The sequence below is a fragment of the Oncorhynchus masou genome, unplaced genomic scaffold (assembly GCF_036934945.1).
Source record: "Oncorhynchus masou masou isolate Uvic2021 unplaced genomic scaffold, UVic_Omas_1.1 unplaced_scaffold_2384, whole genome shotgun sequence".
NCBI lineage: Eukaryota > Metazoa > Chordata > Actinopteri > Salmoniformes > Salmonidae > Oncorhynchus > Oncorhynchus masou.
Genome location: NW_027008841.1, coordinates 1 through 12,582, shown reverse-complemented (window position 1 = coordinate 12,582; position 12,582 = coordinate 1). Strand labels below are relative to the sequence as shown.

Sequence of the window (12,582 nt, the reverse complement as noted above, 5' to 3'; positions counted from 1 at the left end):
GTTGTGTGTAGTGAGGGGGTCGGGTTGTGTGTCGTGAGGAGGGGAGGGGTTGTGTAGTAGGGGTGGGGGGGGAGTCGGGTTGTGTGTAGTGAAGGGGGGTTGTGTGTAGTGAGGGGGGTGGGAGGGGTTGGGTTGTGTGTAGTGAAGGGGGGTTGTGTGTAGTGAGGTCAGGTGTTGTTTTGTCTACTGAGTGAAGAGGTGGTTTGCGTTGAGGGATTGGGTGTGTATTGACTAGTGAGAAGATTGTGATGTGTCAATTTGTCAATTTGTTTCTTTGTGTGTGTGTGTGTATATGTGTGGTCACAGCCTTCTGGGGTCTGCATGGTGTGTCATGAAAATATCCATGTTGATGAAAACAAAACACATGAAGTTGTGTAACGCCAACGTTGTGCGTTCCAATAACAATTCCTCCTTGACCCTTAAAGAGCAGAGTTAAGGTACTTTCACAGGCCTCTTCAACCTGTTCACACATCTGCCACCTTCTCAGGGATCTGTTGTGCCAGATGTGGCGGGGGGCAGCCATCTTGTTTGACCAGATGTGGCGGGGGGCAGCCATCTTGTTTGACCAGATGTGGCGGGGGCAGCCATCTTGTTTGACCAGATGTGGCGGGGGGCAGCCATCTTGTTTGACCAGATGTGGTGGGGGGCAGCCATCTTGTTTGACCAGATGTGGTGGGGGGCAGCCATCTTGTTTGACCAGATGTGGCAGGGGGCAGCCATCTTGTTTGACCAGATGTGGCGGGGGGCAGCCATCTTGTTTGACCAGATGTGGCGGGGGGCAGCCATCTTGTTTGACCAGATGTGGCGGGGGGCAGCCATCTTGTTTGACCAGATGTGGCGGGGGGCAGCCATCTTGTTTGACCAGATGTGGCGGGGGGCAGCCATCTTGTTTGACCAGATGTGGTGGGGGCAGCCATCTTGTTTGACCAGATGTGGTGGGGGGCAGCCATCTTGTTTGACCAGATGTGGTGGGGGCAGCCATCTTGTTTGACCAGATGTGGTGGGGGAGCCATCTTGTTTGACCAGATGTGGTGGGGGCAGCCATCTTGTTTGACCAGATGTGGTGGGGGGCAGCCATCTTGTTTGACCAGATGTGGTGGGGGCAGCCATCTTGTTTGACCAGATGTTGTGGGGGCAGCCATCTTGTTTGACCAGATGTTGTGGGGGGCAGCCATCTTGTTTGACCAGATGTGGTGGGGGCAGCCATCTTGTTTGACCAGATGTTGTGGGGGCAGCCATCTTGTTTGACCAGATGTGGTGGGGGCAGCCATCTTGTTTGACCAGATGTTGTGGGGGCAGCCATCTTGTTTGACCAGATGTTGTGGGGGCAGCCATCTTGTTTGACCAGATGTGGTGGGGGCAGCCATCTTGTTTGACCAGATGTGGTGGGGGCAGCCATCTTGTTTGACCAGATGTGGTGGGGGGCAGCCATCTTGTTTGACCAGATGTGGTGGGGGCAGCCATCTTGTTTGACCAGATGTGGTGGGGGGCAGCCATCTTGTTTGACCAGATGTTGTGGGGGCAGCCATCTTGTTTGACCAGATGTTGTGGGGGCAGCCATCTTGTTTGACCAGATGTTGTGGGGGGCAGCCATCTTGTTTGACCAGATGTTGTGGGGGCAGCCATCTTGTTTGACCAGATGTTGTGGGGGCAGCCATCTTGTTTGACCAGATGTGGCGGGGGGGCAGCCATCTTGTTTGACCAGATGTGGTGGGGGGCAGCCATCTTGTTTGACCAGATGTGGCGGGGGCAGCCATCTTGTTTGACCAGATGTGGTGGGGGCAGCCATCTTGTTTGACCAGATGTGACGGGGGCAGCCATCTTGTTTGACCAGATGTGGTGGGGGGCAGCCATCTTGTTTGACCAGAGAGTTTAGAGACATTTCAGGAATTGTACTCGATGTGTTTTCAACAGTCCGCACTGAGGAAGGCTATATGAGGAGTCTACAAGACCCAGAATCCACAAAAACAAAAGGACACCTCTGTATTTCAATACAAACATCTCCCCCCCCACTCATGACTTTCAAAGAAACATTCAAAGGAGAAAGTCTCAGAAATATTTATTATTCATGGAATGCTCATCAAATTTGAAATAGTCCAACATTATTTCCCAAGAATATGGTGATTAAAATCATGTATAATGTATGCATGCCACATTGATATCCATAATGAACACAGAGGCATGGCTCCCTGGCAGAGGATGATGGTGTTGATGATGAAGAGTTTAGAGCCTATTTAATGAGCAGAGCCGCGGGGTCCTCAGTTGCTACATTAACCAGTCTTTACAGAGGGGAGCTGGGGTAACTGGAGGCCAACAACATGTACTGATAAGACTTAGGACATTACAGGCCTTCAACAGGAGAACAGGCTGCTGCACAGACTGGAGAGGGGGAGGGAGGAGGGAGGGGAGGGAGGGAGGGAGGGAGGGAGAGGGGGAGGGGGAGGGAGGGAGGGAGAGGGGGAGGGAGGGAATGGGTAGAGTGAGGGACGGAGGGAGGGAGTGAACTGAATTGAGTGAGGAGAGGGGTTGGAGTGGGTAGAGTGAGGGAGAGGGAGAGAGGGAGGGAGGGAAGAAAGAAAGAGAGTGAATTGAATGAGGGAGGGAGAGGAGAGAGGGTGGGAGTGGGTAGAGTAGAGGGAGGGAGTGGGTAGAGTGAGGGAGAGGAGAGATTGAATTGAGTGAGGGAGGTGTGTGTAGAGTGAGGGATAGAAGAGAGAGATTGAATTGAGTGAGGGAGAGGAGAGCAGGAGGGAGTGGGTAGAGTGAGGGAGAGGAGAGAGAAAGGGAGGGAGAGGGAGCTGGGATAGGGTAGAGAGAGGCAGGGCAAAGATAAAGAGTGGGGGATGGGAGAGAGAGGCACAGCCAGAGAGGGGGAGGGGTGGGAGAGAGAGAGAGCACAGCCAGAGAGGGGGAGGGGTGGGAGAGAGAGAGAGAGAGAGAGGCACAGCCAGAGAGGGGGGAGGACAAGGCAGCTAGAGATAAACAGAGTGAGAGAGTGAGAGATGGAGGGAAACAGAGCCAGCGATAATCAGGGAATGCAAGAGTGAGTGAGAGAGAGAGAGAGTGAGAGAGAACTCTAATGATAGACAGAGGGAGAGAGAGTGGGGGGAGGGGTGGGCAAGATAACTAGCAATAAACAGAGAGGGGTGGGGTTAAGGGAGGGGGCAAGAGAGCTAATGATAGACAGAGAGAAAATGAATATAACTATAGATGAACAGAGGGGTAGAGAGGGAAGAGAGGCAAAGAGCTAGAGATGAAAAGAGAGAGGGGGAAGAGAGAGGCATAGAGCTACAGATGAAAAGAGAGAGGGGGAAGAGAGGTATAGAGCTAGAGATGAACAGAGAGAGGGGGAAGAGAGGCATAGAGCTAGAGATGAAAAGAGAGAGGGGGAAGAGAGGCATAGAGCTAGAGATGAGCAGAGAGGGGTAGAGAGAGGGAAGAGAGGCATAGAGCTAGAGATGAACAGAGAGGGGGAAGAGAGGCATAGAGCTAGAGATGAACAGAGAGGGGGGAAGAGAGGCATAGAGCTAGAGATGAACAGAGAGAGGAAGAGAGGCATAGAGCTAGAGATGAAAAGAGAAAGAGAGGTGGAAGAGAGGCATAGAGATAGAGATGAAAAAGAGGGGGGAAGAGAGGCATAGAGCTAGAGATGAACAGAGAGGGGGAAGAGAGGCATAGAGCTAGAGATGAAAAGAGAGAGGGAAAGAGAGGCATAGAGCTGGAGATGAAGAGAGGGGGAAGGGAGAGACATAGAGCTAGAGATGAAAAGAGAGAGGGGAGAGGCATAGAGCTAGAGATGAAGAGAGAGGGAGAAGAAAGAGGTAGAGCTAGAGATGAAAAGAGAGAGGGGGAAGAGAGGCATAGAGCTAGAGATGAACAGAGAGAGAGGGGAAGAGAGGAATAGAGCTGTAGATAAACCGAGAGAGGGGGAAGAGAGAGAGGGGAAGAGCTATAGATAAACAGAGAGGGAAGAGAGGGAAGAGAGACGAATAGAGTTATAGATAAACAGAGATGGGAAGAGAGAGGGAAGAGAGAGGAATAGAGCTATAGATAAACAGAGAGAGAGGGGAAGAGAGGAATATACAGTGCCTTGCGAAAGTATTCGGCCCCCTTGAACTTTGCGACCTTTTGCCACATTTCAGGCTTCAAACATAAAGATATAAAGCTGTATTTTTTTTTGTGAAGAATCAACAACAAGTGGGACACAATCATGAAGTGGAACGACATTTATTGGATATTTCAAACTTTTTTAACAAATCAAAAACTGAAAAATTGGGCGTGCAAAATTATTCAGCCCCCTTAAGTTAATACTTTGAAGCGCCACCTTTGTAGCGCCAGCTATAGATAAACAGAGAGATGGGTGTAAGAGATAGGAATAGAGCTATAGATAAGTCTCAGAGGGAAGAGAGGAATATAGCTATAGATAAACAGAGAGAGGGGAAGAGAGAGGGAAGAAGAGAGAATATAGCTATAGATAAACAGAGAGAGGGGGAAGAGAGGAATAGAGCTATAGATAAACAGAGAGGGTAGAGAGAGGGAAGAGAGGAATAGAGCTATAGATAAACAGAGAGAGAGGGAAGAGAGGAATAGAGCTAAAAAACTAAACAGAGAGATCTAAGAGGGGGAAGAGAGAGGAAGGGCTATAGATAAATATTGAGAGGGGGAAGAGAGGCAAGAAGTGAGGAATAGAGCAGAGAGATAAACAGAGAGGGGAGAGTTTGAGGAATAGAGCTATAGATAAACAGAGGAAGAAGGAAGAGAGGAATAGAGCTATAGATAAACAGAGGAAGAGAGAGAGGAATAGAGCTATAGATAAACAGAGAGATGAGGAAGAGAGAAGAGGGGAAGAGAAAGAAGAGGGGGGAAGAGAAAGAGAGAAGGAATTCTGAGAAAAAACTGGAAGAGAGGAATAGAGCTATAAATAAACAGAAGAGGGGAAGAGAGAGAAAATCTACAATGGAATAGAGCTATAAATAAACAGAGAGAGAAGAAAGGAAGAGAAACCTGAAGGAAGAGAGAAGGGGAAGAACTGAGAATGGAGCTATAAATAAACAGAGAAAGGGGAAGAAAGGAGGGGAAAGAGAGAGAGGGATGTGCAAGACTGAGAGAGAGAGGGGGAAGAAAGCGACTAGAGCTATAAATAAACAGAGATGGGAGGAGAGAGAGGGAAGAGAGGAATAGAGCTATAAATAAACAGAGAGGGAAGAGAGAGGGGGAACAGAAGAGAAGGAAGATCTTTAAGGGAAGAGGAGAATGGAGCTATAAATAAACAGATAGAGGGGAAGAAGAGAGAGATGGGAAGAGAGAGAGGGGGAAGAGAGAGAGAGGGGAAGAGAGAGGAATGAGAGCTATAAATAAACAGAGAGAAAGGAAGAGAGAGAGGGGGAAGAGAAGGAAGAGAGAAGGGGAAGAGGAGAATGGAGCTATAAATAAACAGAGAGGGGAAGAGAGAGGGGGGAAGAGAGAGGAATAGAGCTATAGATAAACAGAGAGAGAGGGGAAGAGAGGAATAGAGCTAAAAAATAAACAGAGAGAGGGAAGAGGGAAGAGAGAGGAAGGGCTATAGATAAATAGAGAGGGGAAGAGAGAGGGGAAGTGAGGAATAGAGCAGAGAGATAAACAGAGAGAGGGGAGAGAGGAATAGAGCTATAGATAAACAGAGAGAGAGGGAAGAGAGAGTGAATAGAGCTATAGATAAACAAGAGAGAGAGGGAAGAGAGAGAGGAATAGAGCTATAGATAAACAGAGAGAGAGGGGAAGAGAGAAAGAGAGAAGGAAGAGAAGGAAGAGGGAGAAGAGCTAGAAGGAAGAAGAGAGAGGAGGAAGAGAGGAATAGAGCTATAAATAAACAGAGAGAGGGGAAGAGAGAGAAGAGAGAGGGAGGAATAGAGCTATAAATAAACAGAGAGGGGAAGAGAGGGGGAAGAGAAGGAAGAGAGAAGGGAAGAGGAGAATGGAGCTATAAATAAACAGAGAGAGGGGAAGAAGAGAGGAAGAGAGAGGGGAAGAGAAGAGAGGGAAGAGAGAGGAATAGAGCTATAAATAAACAGAGAGGGAGGAGAGAGAGAGGGGAAGAGAGGAATAGAGCTATAAATAAACAGAGAGAGAGGAAGAGAGAGGGGAAGAAGAGGAAGAACAGAGAAGGGGAAGAGGAGAATGGAGCTATAAATAAACAGATAGAGGGGAAGAAAGAGAGAGGGGAAGAGAGAGAGAGGGGGAAGAGAGGGGGAAGAGAGGAATAGAGCTATAAATAAACAGAGAGAAAGGAAGAAATGAAGAGAAGGAAGAGAAGGGGAAGAAGGAGAATGGAGCTATAAATAAACAGAGAGAGGGAAGAGAGAGAGGGGAAGAGGGGGGGGAAGAGAGGAATAGAGCTATAAATAAACAGAGAGGGGAAGAGAGAGGGAAGAGAGAGAGAGGGGAAGAGAGAGGAATAGAGCTATAAATAAACAGAGAGAGGGGAGGGGGAAGAGAGAGAGAGAGGGAAGAGAGAGAGGGAAGAGAGAGGAATAGAGCTATAGATAAACAGAGAGGGAAGAGAGAGGAATAGAGCTATAGATAAACAGAGAGAGAGGAAAGAGAGAGGAATAGAGCTATAGATAAACAGAGAGAGAGGGGGGAAGAGAGAGAAAGAGAGGGGAAGAGAAAGAAGAGGGGGAAGAGAGAAGAGAGAAGGAAGAGAGAGAGGGGGAAGAGAGGAATAGAGCTATAAATAAACAGAGAGGGGGGAAGAGAGGGGAAGAAGAGAGAGAGGGGAAGAGAGGAATAGAGCTATAAATAAACAGAGAGAGGGAAGAGAGAGGGGGAAGAGAAGGAAGAGAGAAGGGGAAGAGGAGAATGGACCTATAAATAAACAGAGAGAGGGGAAAGAGAGAGAGAGGGGAAGAGAGAGGGGGGGAATGAGAGAGGAATAGAGCTATAAATAAACAGAGAGAGGGAAGAGAGGGGGGAAGAGAAGGAAGAGAGAGAGGGGAAGAGGGAGGAATGGAGCTATAAATAAACAGAGAGAGGGGGAAGAGAGAGAGAGGGGGAAGAAGAGAGAGGGGAAGAGAGAGAGGGGGAAGAGAGAGGAATAGAGCTATAAATAAACAGAGAGGGGAAGGAGGGAAGAGAGGGGAAGAGAGAGGAATAGAGCTATAAATAAAAGAGAGAGGGAAGAGGGGGGAAGAAGGAAGAGAGAAGGGGAAGAGGAGAATGGAGCTATAAATAAACAGAGAGAGGGGAAGAGAGGAAGAGAGAGAGGAGGGGGGGAAGAGAGGGAATAGAGCTATAAATAAACAGAGAGGGGAAGAGAGAGGGAAGAGAGAGAGAGGGGAAGAGAGGAATAGAGCTATAAATAAACAGAGAGGGGAAGAGAGAGAGGGGGGAAGAGAGGGAAGAGAAGAGAGAGAATAGAGCTACAGATAAACAGAGATAGGGAAAGGAGAGAGAGAGGAAGAGGGGAATAGAGCTATAGATAAACAGAGAGGGAAGAGAGAGGGGGAGAGAGAGAGAGAGGGAGAGGGAGAGAGGGAAGAGAGGAAGAGAGAGGGGGAAGAGAGAGAGGGAAAGGAAGAGAGAGGGAAGAGAGAGAGAGGAAGAGAGGAAGAGAGGAATAGAGCTAGAGATGAAAAGAAAGAGGCATATAACTATAGATAAACAGAGAGGGAGAAGAGGGAGGAAAGAGGAGAATAGAGCTAGAGATGAAAAGAGAAAGAGAGCATATAACTATAGATAAACAGAGAGAGGGAGAAGAGGGAGGGGAGAGGAATAGAGCTAGAGATGAAAAGAGAAAGAGAGGCATATAACTATAGATAAACAGAGGGAGAAGAGGGAGGAAAGAGGGGGAATAGAGCTAGAGATGAAAAGAAAAGAGAGGCATATAACTATAGATAAACAGAGAGTGAAGAGAGAGGGAGGAAAGAGAATAGAGCTAGAGATGAAAAGAGAAAAGAGAGGCATATAACTATAGATAAACAGAGAGAGGGAGAAGAGGGAGGAAATAGAGCTATGAGAATAGAGCTAGAGATGATGAAACAGAGAGAGGAGAGGAATATAACTATAGATAAACAGAGAGAGGGAGAAGAGAGGGAAGGAAGAGAGAACATAACTATAGATAAACAGAGAGGAGAGAGGAATATAACTATAGATAAATGAGGGGAGAAGAGAGGGGGAGGGAGAGGAATAGATCTAGAGATGGAGAAGAGAGGGAGGGAGAGAGGAACATAACTATAGATAAACAGAGGGAGAAGAGAGGGGGATAAACAGAGGAACATAACTATAGATAAACAGAGAGAGGGAGAAGAGAGGGAGGGGAGAGGGCATAACTATAGATAAACAGAGAGAGGGAGAGAGAGGAGGGAAGAGAGGAATAGAGCTATAGATAAACAGAGAGAGAGAGAGGAATATAACTATAGATAAACAGAGAGAGAGAGAGAGGCTCCCCTCGGTCCATCTGGGAAGGCAAATGAATTAATCAAGTCTGCTTCATTACTGTCCTTCCATTATTATTAGGATAAAGAGGGTCATCTCCTCAAAACTACGGCTGTGGATGATTCATTACCACACCGTGCAGGGAAAGAATCAGGTCTTCAATGACTGAAAGCAGCTCCATTCTCTACCTCAGGCTGTTCTCTCTGCCTGGGACACGTGTGATTGAAATGCATTATTTATTTGAATGGGTCACTGTTTTTTGAGGTTTGGTAAGAGTTTGTGTGGAGGAGCGTGTGTGTGTGTGTGTATATATGTGCCTAACAGTCACATGATGGGGGAGAGCACAGGTGTATGGCTGTAGGATTTCATCACACAACACAGCACGTCAAAACGAGAGCGATGGAGAGAGGAGAGATGTGGCGAGGACAGTGTTGTGGGCAGTGTGTTTGTACATGCAACCGGGAGGCAAATGAATCACAATCTGGTATCCTACTCCATCAAAATGCTAATGTAGGAAAATGTAGACATTTCCATATATTTGCAGAGAAGTTGGTGGGTTGAAAGGGAGGTGTTTTATCATACAAGGTGCAGTGTGTGATGCAGCATTTGCATATCTAATAGAGCGGGACATTTCAAAATAAAGAGAGCAGTGTTGAGATGCAACTGTACACTTATTATAAATAGGTTACTTAGAAAGACAGAGGATGCACAGCCTAAGAGGTCTAAAAATATTTCTGTATGGCCCGTATGGCTCCGTATGGTCCCGGTATGGCTCCGTATGGTCCGTATGGCTCCGTATGGTCCCGTATGGTCAGTAAGGCTCCGTATAAGTCCCGTATGGTCCAGTATGGCTCCGTATGGTCCCGTATGGCTCCGTATGGTCCCGTATGGTCCAGTATGGCTCTGTATGGTCCAGTATGGTTCCGTATGGTCCCGTATGGCTCCGTATGGTCCCGTATGGTCCAGTATGGGTCCAGTATGGCCCCGTAAGGCTCCGTATGGTCCAGTATGGCTCCGTATGGTCCAGTATGGCTCCGTATGGTCTCGTATGGCCCCGTATGGTCCCGTATGGCTCCGTATGGCTCCGTATGGTCCAGTATGGCTCCGTATGGTCAGTATGGCTCGTATGGTCTCGTATGGCCCGAGGTGGGATGGTCCCGTATGGTCTCATATGGCTCTGTATGGCTCCGTATGGTCCCGTATGGCTCCGTATGGCCCAGTATGGCTCATTATGGTCCGTATGGCTCCGTATGGTCCGTATGGCCCCCTCGTATGGTCAGTATGGCCCCGCAGAGGTCATATGGCCCCGCATGGTCTCGTATGGCCCCGCTGGTCTCGTATGGCCTCTGGTCTCGTATGGCCCCCAGTTGGTAGAGCATGAATCATTATTATATTAACGTGGAACTGACGCCGTTTTAGCAACAATGAATTCTTGTTAAAATATGTTCATATACGCCCCCAGTAAGAATATGATGCCTGCTTCTAAATGGACTGATAAGCACATAGATATTATCATTTTCAGATGTTCCCACTTCATTAGCATTTGTAAAAATTCTACAGTAATATATAGAGGGAAAACAGCTGTGCATTTAAACAATTAACACTGCAGTAAATAAAACCTATTGTCCAGACGACACAGACTGGAGCACCATAGCCAATCAGTGATACAGTAGGCCTTTATGCAAATCAGCCATTTTCCACACAGGCCTGCTGCCATCATTCACTTTGAACTGGACTGTGTTTACAGGCAGTAGGGCCTGACATCATTCACTTTGAACTGGACTGTGTGTTTACAGGCAGTGTGTTTACAGGGCCTGACATCATTCACGTTGAACTGGACTGTGTGTTTACAGGCAGTAAGGCCTGACATCATTCAACTGTTGAACTGGACTGTGTGTTGACAGGCAGTAGGACCTGTCATCACTCACGTTGACATCTGGACTGTGTTTTACAGGCAGTAGGACCTGACATCATTCACGTTGAACTGGACTGTGTGTTTACAGACAGTAGGGCCTGCCATCATTCTCTGGACTTTGAACTGGACTGTGTGTTTTACAGGCAGTAGCAACAGCGTGACTTTGGATCATTAGAAAACATTCACCAAAATCCAGACAGAGGGCCTCTTCTTACATTTGGGAACATTCACCAAAATACTTCTTAGTCCAATTGATCAAACAACCATGAAGTTGTGAAAAGGGTCAATAGTCAGTTTTGCAACACTACACATACCCACAGACACTCGCCACCCACAGACAATCGCCACCCACAGACACTAGCCACCCACAGACACTCGCCACCCACAGACACTAGCCACCCACAGACACTAGCCACCCACAGACACTAGCCACCCACAGACACCAGCCACCCACAGACACTAGCCACCCACAGACACCAGCCACCCACAGACACCAGCCACCCACAGACACCAGCCACCCACAGACACCAGCCACCCACAGACACCCGCCACCCACAGACACCAGTCACCCACAGACACTAGCCACCCACAGACACCAGCCACCCACAGACACCAGCCACCCACAGACACCAGCCACCCACAGACACCAGCCACCCACAGACACCAACCACCCACAGACACTAGCCACCCACAGACACTAGCCACCCACAGACACCAGCCACCCACAGACACTAGCCACCCACAGACACTCGCCACCCACAGACACCAGCCACCCACAGACACCGAACCACCCACAGACAGACACTAGCCACCCACAGACACCAGCCACCCACAGACACCAGCCACCCACAGACACCAGCCACCCACAGACACCAGCCACCCAGACACTTCGACACCAGCCACCCGACAGACACCAGCCACCCACAGACACCAGCCACCCACAGACACTAGCCACCCACAGACACTAGCCACCCACAGACACCAGCCACCCATAGACACAGCCACCCACAGACACTAGCCACCCACAGACACTAGCCACCCACAGACACTCGCCACCCACAGACACTCGCCACCCACAGACACTCGCCACCCACAGACACTCGCCACCCACAGACACTAACCACCCACAGACACTAGCCACATACAGACACAGACACTCGCCACCCACAGACACTAGCCACCCACAGACACCAGCCACCCATAGACACCAGCCACCCACAGACACTAGCCACCCACAGACACTCCGCCACCCACAGACACTGCGCCACCCTGGACACTGCGCCACCCACAGACACTCGCCACCCATAGACACTAACCACCCACAGACACTCGCCACCCACAGACACTCGCCACCCCAGACACTAGCCACCCACAGACACTCGCCACCCACAGACACTAGCCACCCATAGACACTAGCCACCCACAGACACCAACCACCCACAGACACCCTTACCTAGACTGGTGGGTTTGATGAGCTCGTCCAGCATATCGTGGAAGGGCAGCCTCTGCAGCTTGACGTCTGGGTGCACCGGATGCAGGGTGGCCGAGGTGGGCAGGTGTGCGCCAGCCCGCTGAGCTCATGCTTGCCAGACCCCAGCAACGAGATGGGCAGCAGGGCAGCCGGCGAGTACTCCCCGTGCCCGTGGCCTCATCGCCAGCTGGCTGAGGCCGGCAGGTAGGGTGGCGGAGCCCCTCCTCCCCGAGGCAGGGTAGTGTGGTCCGGGCAGGACCAGCTCTGAGGGAGAGCCCATCTTGGTGGGGAAGCGTCTGCAGTACAGCTCCTTGATCTTCATCTGCGGCGGGGCTGCAGCCGGATTTCCAGGAGATGCAAGGCCATGGTTAACAGCTCATGTTTTAAACCGTGTTTGTTGCGGCCCGCGTAACCTAGCAGAACCTGCAGCTCTGAAACACGCAGGCTCATCACCATTTGCTGTGGAGAGAGAGAGAGACAGAAGAGAGAGAAAGAGAGAGAGACAGAGAAGAGAGAAGACAGACAGAAGAGAGAGAGACAGAGAGAGAAGAGACAGACAGAGAAGAGAGAGACAGAGGAGAGAAGAGAAGAGAGAGACAGAGAGAAGAGAGAGAAGAGAGAAGAGAGAAGAGAGACAGAGAGAGAAAGAGAGAGGACAGAGAGAGAGAGAGAGAGAGAGAGAGAGAGAGACAGAGACAGAAAGAGAGAGACAGAGAGAGAGAAGAGAGACAGAGAGAAGAGAGAGACAGAGAGATAGTAGTAGTAGAGAGAGGCATAGGTCACG

The 12,582-nt window shown here is 49.4% G+C and overlaps 1 pseudogene; it reads right to left on the bottom strand.

Annotated features, from left to right (window-relative positions):
* The window catches only part of LOC135533436 (E3 SUMO-protein ligase PIAS1-like), a 47,282-nt pseudogene extending 35,028 nt beyond the window's left edge, over positions 1-12,254 (bottom strand).
* Between the last annotated feature and the right edge of the window lie 328 nt (positions 12,255-12,582).